We start from the raw sequence: 14,862 nt of genomic DNA, 5'->3' as shown, positions 1-14,862 counted from the left end.
TATGGCCCCATACGCAATTTCATATGGACTCAAAGGCATAACATCACCAAATGAGTCTATCTCAGATTCAGAAGGAACGATCCAAGGATCATCATAAACAATGGTGTCTGACGAAATCATATGAATGGTTGCAAATGAAGACGATGCGTTGATCGGAGGAAAAGGAAAAGTTCCCAGTAAACCGGCATCTTTAACTAGTCCTACTCCAACATCCTTATACGAGATAGTCATTTTACCGACATGCTGAATACTTTCAGAAGAGGCTGGGTCAGATGAAAAGTAAGCCAACTGGTCTATTGTTACGATCTTTCCATTATGAGGAAACTTTATAACCTGAAATACCGATGAAACGACAACTATCATAGCATAAGACCAACTACGACCCAAGAGAAGGTTGTAATCTAGAGGGGCATCAACCACCTCCACATCTAGATTAACGGTTTTTCCTTCAACCCCTATAGGTAAATCCTGTAGAATGCCAAAAGGATGAAACCCACGACCATCAAAGGCCTTTAGAATTGTCGGGGATTGATTTAGTGAAGGAGAACCAAGCGATCTCCAACACTGTATCGACATAATACACATTGAGGCTCCCTCATCAATCACAGTCCTATGAATAGGCCTGTTTTTTACTATCACTGGAATCTGGAAAGCCATTTGATGAGGTAAGCGCGGTGTACTATTTTCTAGATCGAAAATTATTAGGTTCGAGTCCTAAACTTCAACAGCTCCTATAACCGACAAAAGTAATTTACGTTGTGCTGGACATGATTGCAGCACTTCCAAAAGCTGACATTGCTGAGGGTGAAACAGCTAAATCCTCAACAATGTTATAGTTCTGAGCCACTCTCGCATGTGGATTGAAAGATGACTTTTGAAGTATACCCTTGGCGGGTGGTTTGATTACTAAGTCTGGATTAGGTTTCTCGATCTGTAGTGGATCGGAACTGGGAGTTGAGGTTGATGGGTTAGAATGAGAAGATTATGCTTCTTTACCATCAACAAGACTTTTACTACCATAATCATGCGATCGAGTCGCAATCCTAACATGGGACATCATCAGTATGGGTTCTTCATTGGCACTCGAGGAAGAACCTATCATCTTACTGTCTTGACTTGGAAAAGGATCCTTCAAAATAGCAGGCGTTTGGGAACCTTTGACAATCTTCGCAACCTTTGCACGATGAGGGCAGTCTCTTGTAAAATGTTCTTCGTCACAAATGAGACAAGGATAACGAGGTTTGCGTTTTTCATCATTGGATTCCAATTTTTCAGGTTTCTCTTTTGAATTTTTGTCCGTTTTATTCTTCTTCTTCCCTTTCTTCTTGCCACCGGATTTTGATTTGGCTATAGATGACTCTACAACGTGAATATCGGCGAAAATCTCCACGGAAGAATCTCCTGTTGGGGAATCAGGCAAGGTTATGATAGGAGAAGGATTCTTGAAAGACTTCTTCTTACTTTTAGTGTTAACCGTACCAATCATACCATCAGTGGCATGAGACCCTGAAGGAGTTGTAGCGATTTGATTTTGCTTGGGAAGATCGGGGATTTTCTCGTGTAACGTACCTGACTGAGTATAGACCAAGTCAAGGTACTGTACTTGAGAAATTACTTGCTCCTCAGTAACGACTCCGGCCTTAGCTACATCTTCAGTGATCTTTGGCAACAAAGATTTTACAAACCATTTAGCCAAGATCTGATCCGGAATAAAAACCTTCACTAAACGCCGTCGATGTCTCCATTCATGAATGTGATCTGAAATGTAAGTGGACGTCGATTGCTTTAATGAAGTTAGTAATTCTGTGTCATTGTCATGTCTGACTGGCAACTGAAAATGAGTTAAAAACGAGGTAGCTAACTGACTAAAATTATAAAAAGTGCCTCGCGGTAACTCAATGTACCACTTGGCCGCGAGACCAATTAGAGTGCGCTGGAAAAGCCTTAGATGGATTGAATCATCTGAAATGGACTTAGACGCACACCAGAGGTGATAAGTCATCACATGGTTCGACGGGTCCTCTCCTGATTTGCCTTCAAACTTAGGAATATCACTAGGCAACTTATTCGGCATTGGCGGCCAAAACGGAAGATAATTAATGGGATCGTTCATTAGGCGCGACAAGTCAGGCAAGTCCAAAGTTGCGATAAATGGTAACTGACGATTAGGGTCCCTAAAACTCTGGGTCATGATACCAGCCCTAGGAGGAGGATATCCAGGATAACTAGGAATAGGAATTGCATTTGGGATATTGTATCCTCCCGGAAAACTAGGATTAACCGGACCGTACTGGGGTTGTTGAGGTTGTTGATATGTGTACCTAGGGTACGGTTGATACTGATAGACTGGCTGCTGCACAGCAGGACCGAATTGGTACTGTCCCTGGTACGATTGATAAGTAAATTGTGGTTGACTTGTGACAACCGTACTTGAACCAGGTTGTCCTACAGGCATTTGAACCGAAGTTTGAATCGTGGATCCAGACAGAGGTAAAGATGTCTGAGGAGTAGATACAGGAACAGTAGAAATCAGAGCTGTCGTTACTCTAGAAATAGGTGGGGTAGATTGAACAGATGTTGCGGCAGTTGCAGCAGTCGTTTGAGGCGGAGTACGAGGCATACTAGGCCCAGGCTGAGAAACTACTGAAGGTACAGAAGTTTGAATAGTAGACTGGACAGGTTGCTGGGGTGTACCAGAAACTAAGGGTTGTCCAGTTTGAGATGAAAACTGTACATTCGGTTGGAAGACCTGTTGAGTTTGCGATGGATCCCACACTAAATTCATTCCGGGGTACGGACCCATAACAGGTTGAGAATATTGAGGACCATAACCAGGTTGAGGATAGGATTGATAATTCAAAGGTACATTTCCCGTTCCTTGAACATATGATTGACCGGAGGGTGGTTGGAAACCTTGGTTCGAGTACTGACCTTGGGGTTGATACCCTTGAGGCACGTACTGATACTGGGGTTGACCTTGAGGTACATATTGATACTGGGGTTTGACCTTGAGGAACGTATTTTCCCGTAGGTATGTACTGTCCTTGAGGTTGCCCCCCAGGCGCAAATTGGGTACCTTGAGGTTGCCCCCCAGGCGATAATTGAGGATTTTGAGGCTGCCCCCCAGGCGGTAACTGGCCACCTTGCGGTTGAGGATTAGGAATAGTACCTGACATCATAAGAATATCTTCTACACTCAACGGCCTAGTACCATTGCTTCCAGTTAATCACCCTTGTTCAATGGGTTGAGGAGATGCTCCCGAAAAAGTACCAGAAAGTGACTAATACCCAGAGGGAACAGAAGGACCGCCGTACAAAAAGGATTCTGGCGATTGAGTAAACATGGACGACTGTCTTGACATATTTAATGGAGGATAGTAACCTCTAGGTGTTGGGTGATAAGGAACATGAGGTGGTGAAAAACTTAACCCTGGGTTTTCTAAGAAATTAGTCAAAGAAAGATACCAAGCACTGCTCCTAGGTGGACAGTAAAAAATTGATTCACGCTCCCTTAGTTCAATAGCAGGTTGATTTTCAGGGATAGGGATGCCTACTTCTTCTTCCGGAGTAGCAAGTTCTTCAATAGCTATAAGTCCAGAAGGAAGATTTTGGGTAATTATTCTTTCTACCCTAGGTGAACCAGGACCACTAGAAGCTAGAGAAGCAAACCCCGATGTTGGAGTAGTAGCAAGTTCACTTTCAGGTTCCTCACCTATATCACTAGTAGATGAAAAGCTACCAGTAACTTTGGAAATAGACACTGATTGTGGATTATAATCTGCTACTAAAGCTTCAAAATCAGGATGTACCACCAAAGAAGACTCTCCTTCTTCAGGTGACCCAACTCTACTGTCTCTAGGAATTACGAGGGCTCTTAACCCTTCAGGCTGTCTCGGTGAAAACTCAGGAGGTTGGCCCCGAAGTCTATGGGACTTCCTCGGTAATTCAGCCACGATTAAAAAAATTTAACTACTTCACACGCAAACAAAGTAAAATCTCAATGAAAACCACCTAAAGCCTCTAAAGAACCAAACAAATTTGAATCACACACCTAAAGAATCTAGGAGATCGGACACAGACAAACAGTAACTTTCCGTACTGAAAACACTAGTTGGTGATGAAGCCCAACGTCGCAGAGTTCAATACAGAAATGGCGGTTGGAACAGTTACCCTGACAACCTGCTTAATGAATAGACTGGCACAAGTTCCTCCACTTAACCGTCTTGAGTGAAGAGAACCCCCCAGAAAATCCAAGTGAGTCTAGCCGACATCTGCTCCAGGTACAGTGGGATCTTCCCACCACTGTCACCTTAGGAAGAATCCTAAAGAATATGGTCACTAAGGTTACCAACCGAAACAAATATACCTGGGGGAACAGTCTACGATTCGATACACACGCAAGGGCATAGTAGCAAGTTCAATCCCCTTGAAGGCTCCTTGACATAATCCAAGGTTTACCGACAAGTGACCCCAGGCCCCTCGACAATGGTTAATCCGAGGTTTACCATTTTTAATGCGTGAATATCTGGCATCGTTCCCAATGAGGAAGGATTGATTCCCACACTGGTTCAGACATGATCTCATGCTTCTCCTTTAAGAGGAGCTTTCCCAGAGCATAAATGCAACAATTAGATTTCTTCCCTACCACAAGATACAACTACTTGTTTGTTTTACTGTCTTGGAGAGTTAATTACTCTCCTACTCCAAGACAGTAGCCTAAGCTATGTTGGTGTATCAGAGCCCTAGAAAATAAAAATATTACTAGATGAATTTTACTTTAAGCGTTATTTTTATTGGTTTTTCTTTAAGTCAAGAGGTGCAGAGATGAAACTCGTGGTATGAAGACTCGATTCAAAATCACTAAAAAATGCACTTAAGATGATTAAACAATCTTTTCCCTTCAATGAACTTCTAGTTAGGAAAGAGTTTGAGAATGCAAATACTTGTAAACACAAATCTTTCTTAACAAACAAATTAAAAGAAGAGCTTTTTTCCTTTCCAATGCACTCAAAATGAGACAACTAGTTATTTTCACAAAAGTTTCCCTTTTCTTTCAAAACACTCAACCACTACAAAAACAAACTTTTTCCAAAAGAGATTTTTTTATTTTTTATAAAACGCTCAAAACTATGGAAATGACTAACTTTGAGATCTATAAATTATAAAAACCTATTTGAAGTTAAAGCTTACAAGAAGTCTTTTTTAAGGATGTTTTAATTAGCTAGATGTAAACTAAGGACCAATTTATGCAGAATCACAGATCAGTCAAAAAACAACCAATTTTGTTTTCTTTTTTTAAAAATGAAATCCAAACTTTTAAACACAAGCTTTTCGAAGTTTTGTCAAGAGAAAACACAAGACGGATTCCTCAACAAAGGTATATTTCACAAATGGTCAGACTCATAAGAAGGCTGGTAAAAACCAAGGTGATCTGAGGTTCCTACAGCTTCTAAGCTCAGAGCTACTACAAGACCAAAATGAAAACCAAACCCAACAAGCAAAACTTCTAGGAATTTCACCTAAAACCCTAACACCAATGAAATCAACCTAAGGAAAGCTTCTGACAGGTTATATGCAGGTCTGGGCAGGGGATAATAACTTCTAAACAAAAACTAAGCTGACTAACAGAGAAAATCTTAGGTTTTCCAAAATTTTGACAGGGTCCGCAGGCCCACAGTTAACACAGGTGCGGTACCGCTCTGTGCTAAAAGCAAAAGCGCGGATAGGTATGCACTGTGTCAAAAGCCTAGGGTGCGGTCCTCTCCCAAAGTTATGAAAAACAAAAAATAACCCTGGATCTACTAATTCTACCCAATTCCACACACAACAAGCCAAAAACAGAAACAAAAACATAGTTTCTCAGGTCAAAGTAAAAACAAGGAAAAAATCAAGTCCCTAGTGGAGTCGCCATTTTGTCACACGGAATGAGTCGATCTTGTAGACAAGATAGACCTTCCTAGAATCTAAAGAGACCTAGTGACAAGCAAGCCAATCAAAAACTATCTTTCTCTAAATATGCATTTATAAACAAAGGCAAACAAGTGTTTTAGGCCTACCTTGGGTCCAATGCAAGTTTGTGGAAGCTTCGCTCCTTTGATCCAAGTGAGCTCCCTTGTTGCGAATCTGCAAACACAAACAAGCAAACAAATTAAATAGCACCTGAAAAGCCAATATCATAAAACATATTTAACATGAAGATCAAGGAATTCATGAAACAAATGACATAAGACACTTTGTTGAGAAAAATGAATCTGATTGTATTAATTCAAATCAAAGAAGAACTTTACAACCGGTGCCTTGATGCTGTACAAGCTCCTCCCAGGGTCCAACAAGAAGTCTCCTCTACTTTGAAAAATTTCACTCGCTTCCCAATGAAGCCAAAAAGGTATGTGATCTCTCCTCTCAAGCTTAACTAGGAAGTCTCAATTCCACCAGCATTTACCCTAAAAAATGTTCAGCTTCTAACCTCCCTAGCAACCAGCCCAATGCCTTAATTTATAGTGCAATGGAGGGAAGTTACTAGGTCCTCCTTCAAAGGGATAAAGCCCTCCTTCAAAGGGATAGCTCCTCTCATCAAGGGATTAGCTCCTTCTCTTTTGGGATGCATGAACCACCTAAGAGCGACCAATCCACGTCAAAATTCCTTCTAGAATCATCTAGAATTAACCCAAAGTGAGTTTTTTAGAATAAACTTGTGCCTTTTTTACTTTCACAGGGGTCCGCACCCACTCCTTTAGGGACAGAGCAGGCAGGTCTGCAGTTTTTGTAAACAGGAGGTGCGGGACCGCAGGCAATAGTGAGAGAAAGTGCGGAACCAGAGCTTTGTTGATTTTCAATGTCTTTCTCTCATTTTCAAAGCTTGACTTGAAGAGCTGAGGTCTGAGACTTGCTTAGGAGGACAGTACAAGTGATGATAGACCCATACTAACTGCAAATAATCATGGTGACGATATTTTTGTGTAACAATAACGGTTGAGAGTTTTGCAAGAAGGAATTTGAAGAGATCTAGAAGAAGTGTGGTATAGCACAGAAGAATACTACTCCATACACACCCGACCAAAATGAGTTGTAGAAAGAATGAACAAGATGTTGATGGGAAGGGCAAGAATCATTCTCAATGGTGTGGGGTTAGGACATGAATTATGGGCAGAGACGGTGGAGACTAAATGTTACCTGGTCAACAGATCACCTTCATCGGTGTTGGAGGATAAGACTCCATAAGAGGTATGGGATGGTAGGAAACCTTCTCTTTCACATCTGAGGGTATTTGGATGTGATGCATATGTACATGCTCCTAAGGATAAAAGAACAAGGTTGGATAAGAAATCTAAAAAGTGCATCTTTATTAGGTACAAGGATAGTTTAGAAGGTTATAAGCTTTGGAACCCAGAAAGATAGAAGGTTGTGTATAGCCGAGATGTGGTGTTTAGAGAGGTGAAAGAAGTTATTAAACATGAATTCCTACCAAAGGAACCTGACAAGATAGATTTTGAGCTAAAGGAGGAAGAATCAGACTCTACAACAGAAGAGGAATCAAAAGATGAAGAGCCACAAACTCCAGCTATGAGAAGATCAGATCAAGAAAGAAGGCAACCAGAAAGGTATAATCCAACTACTTTTTGTTCAAATTTTGCTTTATCTATTACTGATGATGATCCCAGAACTATGAGGGAAGCAGTAGATTCATAGGATGGAAAACTCTGGAAAGAGGCCACGGTTGATGAAATGGAATATTTTCACAAAAATGAGGCTTGGGATCTGGTGGAGTTGTCAAATGAAAGGAAACCCATTGGCAGGAAATGGGTTTTTAAGAAGAAGATGAATGCAAAAGGAAAGGTGGAGAAATACAAAGCTCGGTTGGTAGCAAAAGATTATTCCCACGTGTTGGGAATTGATTTCGGTGATATTTTTTCTCTTGTTGCCAACGTAGCTTCTATTAGATTACTTTTATCTATTGTTGTTGCTTTTGATTTTGAGGTACAAAGATGAATGTGAAGACATCATTTTTTCACAAGGATCTAGAAGAAGAGATATACATGAAGAAACCTAAAGGCTTTGTGGTGAAGGGTAAGAAAGAACTGGTATGCAAGTTAAAAAAGTCTCTTTATGGGTTAAAACAATCACCAATTATGTGGTATCATAAATTTGACACATTTATACGGGGACTTGGCTTCATCAAAAGCAAAGAAGATCATTGTTTGTATTTTAAATTAATTAGCGACCATTTTATTTATCTGGTCTTATATGTGGATGATATGTTGTTGGTTGGAAATGACAAAGAAATTATCCAGGATTTGAAGACCCAATTGTCCTCAAAATTCGACGCGAAAGATCTTGGTGCTGCAAACTATATTTTGGGCATGGAAATCAAACGATATCGGGCAAAGAGGGAGCTTTGGTTAAACCAGTGGAAGTATGTCAAGACAATACTACAGAGGTTTAATATACAGGATAGTAAACCGGTGAAGGTTCCTATTCATGTAGGTGTAAAGTTATCTCTTGAACAGTGTCCCAAGACACAAGAAGAGGAAGATGACATGTCCCATGTTCCATATGCAAGTGTAATCAGTAGCCTGATGTATGCAATGGTTTGTAATAGACCATACATTGCACATTCAGTGGGAGTATTGAGCAAGTTTATGTCAAAACCAGGGAAGGAGCATTGGACAGCAGTGAAGTGGTTTTTAAGGTATTTACATGGCACTATTGGTTTGTGCTACCAAGGAAGACCAAGATTGGACAGAGTTTTGGACATCCATGGCTTTGTTGATGTAGACTGGGTTGGAGATATGGATCATAGAATATCTACAAGTGGGTATGTGTTTAACCTATTTGGAGGTGCAATCAGTTGGATGAGTAAGAGACAGTATGTAGTGGCACTTTCAAAGACAAAGGAAAAATACATGGCAGTCATTCATCCAAGAAAGGAAGCAGTTTGGTTGTAGATATTGTGTTCAAGTATGGGGTTAGTATAGTGAGCTATAAGGATAGACTGTGACAGCCAAAGTGCAATTTTCTTGGCAAAGAACCCTGCTTATCATTCACATACAAAGCACATTGATGTTCAGTATCACTTTGTGAGGGATATGGTTGAAGAAAAAAAGGTGTTGTTGGTAAAGTTGGACACTTTGAAGAATACTATAGATGCATTGACAAAGTCTATGAAAAATGAGAAGTTCTCTTTGTGTAGAGAAACAATGGGCATTACAGGGCTAGATCAATGACTAAGCTCTCATGTGGCCCCTATATAAAGAAAACAACAAGTGCGAGAATCTTGGGTTGTGTTATAATCTTTCCATGACTACCCCACATGGAGGGGGGTCACACAAGGGTGGTAGCCCCTTCTGTATGTTGCGCTAGGCACTACCGGGGGCTCACAGGGGGGGTGGAAACCCCCCCCTATCAAGGGGTGAGCAGGGGGTGGTAGCCCCCTGCAGGAGTGTCGAGGCAATGCCCCGGGAAAAAATTTTGGACCCTATATTAGGTGGATGAACCTATCTATGGTTTTGTGCATGGATTTAGTGCATGGTTTTTGGCATGATAGTTTATTGTCCATGGAATTTTTATATCCCATCAAGGGAACTACGATTATGTTCTAATCAAAGGTTAATGGATTTGGGTTTGTGGATGCTTCGACATGTATATATATGTATTGTAACATTGAAAGGAATATAATGAAAAATCAATCTGGTAGTCTCGGTTTTGGGATCCAGGGGAAAATATCTGCGTATATATGTTTTATGTTTTATTCTGTCGTCATTGTTTATTTTCTGTTTTTAGAATTTGTATGATTTTTTTATCTCTACAAGGTTAAAACCTACATTTGGTACCAGATTTGTTTTGGCTTCAAGGGGCTCCTTTGCTACTAAGGGGTTTTTTCTCGGGCTTGTGGTAGACCCTATTCAGTGGAAGATCTGCGGGATCAATTCTTGTGGTGAAAGAAGATGGCGAGCAGTGGAAAGATAGAGATCAAGAAATTTAATGGTCAGAGTTTTAAGTTCTGGAAACTCAAGATGGAGGATCTGCTGGTGGATAAAGATTAGTGGATCGCGATAGATCCAGGTACTAAACCAACAAAAATGTTTGTTGAAGACTTGACGAAGTTGGATCGAAAGGCAAAGAACACAATACGATTGTGTGTCTCAAATTCAATATTGCTGAATGTATAAGGGGAAGCTTCGGCGAAGGCTTTGTGGGACAAGTTAGGGACTTTGTACCAATCTAAGTCTCTGGTGAATAAATTGTTCCTATAGAAAAAGTTGTATAACCTAAGGATGAAAGATGTAGACTCAGTGACAGAGTATCTGAATGCATTTAATATTGTGGTAAGCCAATTATTATCTGTTGATATTAAAAATTCATATGAAGATAAGCGCATCAGTTTGTTGTTTTCTCTACAAGATTCGTGGGATAGTTTGGTTGTTGCAATAGGTAGCAATGAAACTGCATTGTAGTTTGATGAAATAGTCTCATTCTTATTGTTGGAGGAGATGAGATGGAAAAATATCGAGGGCCAGAATGGTGATGCCTTGTTTGTACGAGAACAGTCCTAGAACAAAATAAAAATAATTCCTCGAGTGGAAGATATAAATCTAGAGGGAGATCTAAATCTCCAGAAAACCTTTAAACGTGTTTTGGAAATGCAAAAAGGAAGGGCACTTCAAAAGGGACTGTAAATCTAAAGCTCCTGTAAAAGAAAGGGATTAAACATGTTTTGGAAATGCAGAAAGGAAGGGCACTTCAAAAGGGACTGTAAATCTAAAGCTCCTGTAAAAGGAAAGGGATCTGATGATGCTCCTTCTACAGAGGAAAAAACCACCTCAAATGAAGGTGGGGATGTGTACTTGGCTTCTTCTTCAAGTACACATGTAGATCCTAGGGAATGGTTGATTGAATCAGGTGCATCCTTTCACTTCACTCCCCATAGAGAGTGGTTTTGTCAGTATGAGAAATATGATGGTGGTGATGTCTTCTTAGAGGATGGCACAAAGGCTAGAATCATTGGTCGCAGAAAATTGAGGTTGAATTTGCAAGGTGGAAGCACTAGAACACTTCTGTGTGTTTTACATATTCCTTCATTACCCAGAAATTTGATTTTTGTAAGCAAGTTGGGTGATGCCGGTGTAAAAACAGTGTTCAAGAAAGATACCTACAAGATGGTTCGAGGAACACTGGTATTGATGCGATGAGTTCAAATTGAAACTCTGTACAAGCTTCAAGGTAGCACTATTATTGATGGATGCAACAGTTCTATGGTTCCTGAAAGTGGAGAAGAAAATCTAGTGGTCTCTGGAGAAAAGACCATGATATGGCATCAAAGGCTTGGACATATTGGAAAGAGGGGCCTTCGAATACTTCATGATAATGGTATGGTAGAAGGTATGTCTAATATCTCTTTGGATTTTTATTTCTGTGAAAATTGTTTATATAGGAAGCAAAATTGAGTGAGTTTCCCCTCTGGCGATAAGAGGGTGACACAAATATTAGAGCTCGTGCACATTGGTGTGTTTGGACTTGTGTCGGTTCCATCACTAGGAAAGTCTATGTACTATGTATCATTTATAGATGACTTCTCAAGGAATACATGGATAGATTTCCTCAGGAAGAAATCTGAAGTCTTTGATAGGTTTAAATAATTTAAGGCTCTAGTTGAAAACTGGATAGAGAAGAAGATAAAGGTGCTCAGAATAGATAATGGTGGAGAGTTTTGTAAGTAGGAATTTGAAGAGTTCTGTAAGACATGTGGTATAGCACGATAGAAGACTACTCCATACACACCTGAGAAAAAAGTAGCTGCAGAAAGAATGAACAAGACATTGATGGAAAGGGCAAGAAGCATGCTCAATGGTGTTGGGTTAGGACAAGAATTCTAGGTAGAGGCGGTGGAGACTGCATGTTACCTGGTCAATAGATCACCTTCATCAGCTTTGGAGGATAAGACTCCACAAGAGATATGGACTGGTAAGAAACCTTCTCTTTCAGATCTGAGGGTATTTGGATGTGATGCATATGTACATGTTCCAAAGGATAAAAGAACAAAGTTGGATAGTAAATCTGAAAAGTGCATCTTTGTTAGGTATAAGGATGATTTAAAAGGTTATAAGCTTTAGAACCCAGAAACAAGGAAGGTTATGTACAACCGAGATGTGGTGTTTAGAGAGGTGAAATATGTTATTAAACATGAAGTCCTACCAAAGGAACCTGAGAAGATAGAGTTTGAGCTAAAGGAGAAAGAATCAAACTCTATAGTAGAAGAGGAATCAAAAGATGAAGAGCCACAACTTCAGTTGTGAGAAGATCAGTTCGAGAATAAAGGCAACCAGAAAGGTATAGTCCATATGTTTTTTATTCAAAATTTTCTTTATCTATTACTGATGATGATCCCAGAACTATGAGGGAAGCTGTAGATTCAGAGGATGGAAAACTCTGGAAAGAGGCCATGGTTGATGAAATCGCATCTTTGCACAAAAATGATGCTTGGGATCTGGTGGAGTTGTCAGCTAAAAGGAAACCCATTGGAAGCAAATGGTATTTAAGAAGAAGATGAATGTGGAAGGAAAGGTGGAGAAACACAAATCTCAATTGGTAGAAAAAGGTTATTTCCAGGTGCCGAGAATTGATTTTGGTGATATTTTTTCTCCTGTTGCCAAGGTAGCTTCTATTAGATTACTTTTATCTGTTGTTGCTGCTTTTGATTATGAGGTAGAACATATGGATGTGAAGACAACATTTACACAGGGGGATCTGGAAAAGGAGATCTACATGAAGCAAATTAGAGGCTTTGCGATGAAGGGTAAGAAAGAAGTGGTATGCATGTTAAAAAAGTCTTTGTATGGGTTAAAACAGTCACCAAGGATGTGGTATCAAAAATATGATACATTTATACTGGGACTTGGCTTCACCAGAACTGAAGTAGATCACTGTGAGTATTTTAAAGTAATTGGTGACCATGTTATTTATCTGGTCTTATATGTGGATGATATGTTGCTAGTTGGAAATGACAAAGAAATTATCCAGGATTTGAACACCCAATTGTCCTCCAAATTCAACATGAAATATCTTGGTGTTGCAAACTATATTTTGGGCATGGAAATTAAACGAGATTGGGCAAAGAGGAAGCTCTGGTTAAACCAGAGGAAATATGTCAAGACAATACTGCAGTCAAGACAATACTGCAAAGGTTTAATATGCAGGATAGTAAACCGGTGAGGGTTCATATTCATGTAGGTGTAAATTTATATGTTGAACAGTGTCCCAAGACACAAGAGGAGGAAGAAGACATGTCCCGTGTTCCATATGCAAGTGCAATTGATAGCCTAATATACGAAATGGTATGTATTAGACCAGACATTGCACATGCAGTGGGAGTATTGAGTAGGTTTATGTCAAAACCAGGGAAGGAGCATTGGACAACAATGAAGGTTTTCAGGTATTTGCGTGGCAATAGTGGTTATGGTTTGTGCTACCAAGGAAGACCAAGATTGGATAGAGTTTTAGACATCCGTGGCTTTGTTATGTAGACTAGGTTGGAGATTTGGATCAGAGAATATCTACAAGTGGGTATGTGTTTAACCTATTTGGATGTGCAGTCAATTGGATAAGTAAGAGACAACCTGTAGTGGCACTTTCAACTACATAGGCAAAATACATGGCAGCCACTCATGCAAGCAAGGAAGTAGTTTCGTTGTAGAGATTGTGTTCAAGTATGGTGTTAGTACATCGAGCTATAAGGATAGATTGTGACAGCCAAAGTTAAATTTTATTGGCAAATAACCCTGCTTATCATTCACAAAGAAAGCACATTGATGTTTAGTATCACTTTGTGAGGGATATGGTTGAGGACAAAAATTTGTTGTTGGTAAAGGTGGACACTTTAAAGAAGACTGTAGATGCATTGACAAAGTTTGTGAGCATTGAGAAGTTCTCTTGGTGTGGAGAAACAATGGGCGTTGCAAGGCTGGATCAATGACTAAGCTCTCATGTGGCCCCTATGGAAAGAAAACAACAATTCAGAGAATGTTGGGTTGTTTTATATTCTTTCCACTACTACCCCACGTGCAGGGGGGTCACACGGGGGTGATAGCCCCCCTTGTATTTTGCGTCAGGCACTACCAGGCAGTCATAGGTTGGTGGCTACCCCCCTATCAAGGGATAAGTAGGGGGGAGGTAGCCCCCCTACACAGGGTCCAGGGCAACGCCCTGAGAATAAATTTTTGGACCCCATATTATGTGGGCAAACCTAATTATGATTTTTTGCATGGATTTCGCACATGGTTTTTGGCATGATAGTTTATTGTCCATGGTATTTTGTAGATCCGGTCAAGGGAACTACAGTTATGTTCTAATCCAGGGTTAATGGATTGGGGTTTATGGATGTTTTGGCATGTATATATATGTATTGTAACATTGAAAGGAATATAATGAAAAATCAATCTGGTAGTCTCGGTTTTGGGATCCAGGGGAAAATATCTGTGTATATGTGTTTTATGTTTTATGCTCTCAATATTGTTTATTTTATGTTTTTTTAATTCGTATGCAGGTAATTTATGTATGGGGTTAAGACCTACATTTGGTATCAGAGTTGCTTTTGCTTCAAGGGGATGCCTCTGCTGCTAAGGGGTTTTTCCTTAGGCCTATGGTAGACCATGTTCAGTGGGAGACCTTCGGGATCAATTCTTGTGATGAAAAAAGATGGCGAGTAGTGGAAAGATAGAGATCGAGAAATTTAATGATCAGGTTTTGAGTTGTGGAAACTCAAGATGGAGGATCTACTGGTGGATAAAGTTCAGTGGATCACAGTAGATCCAGGTATTAAACCAACACCAATGTCAACTGAAGACTGGGCAAAGTTGGATATGAAGG

The sequence above is a fragment of the Pinus tabuliformis genome, chromosome 1_2, assembly GCF_031772625.1.
Source record: "Pinus tabuliformis cultivar Carrire ecotype Pingquan chromosome 1_2, CPIR1, whole genome shotgun sequence".
NCBI lineage: Eukaryota > Viridiplantae > Streptophyta > Pinopsida > Pinales > Pinaceae > Pinus > Pinus tabuliformis.
This window is presented reverse-complemented; position numbering follows the sequence as displayed.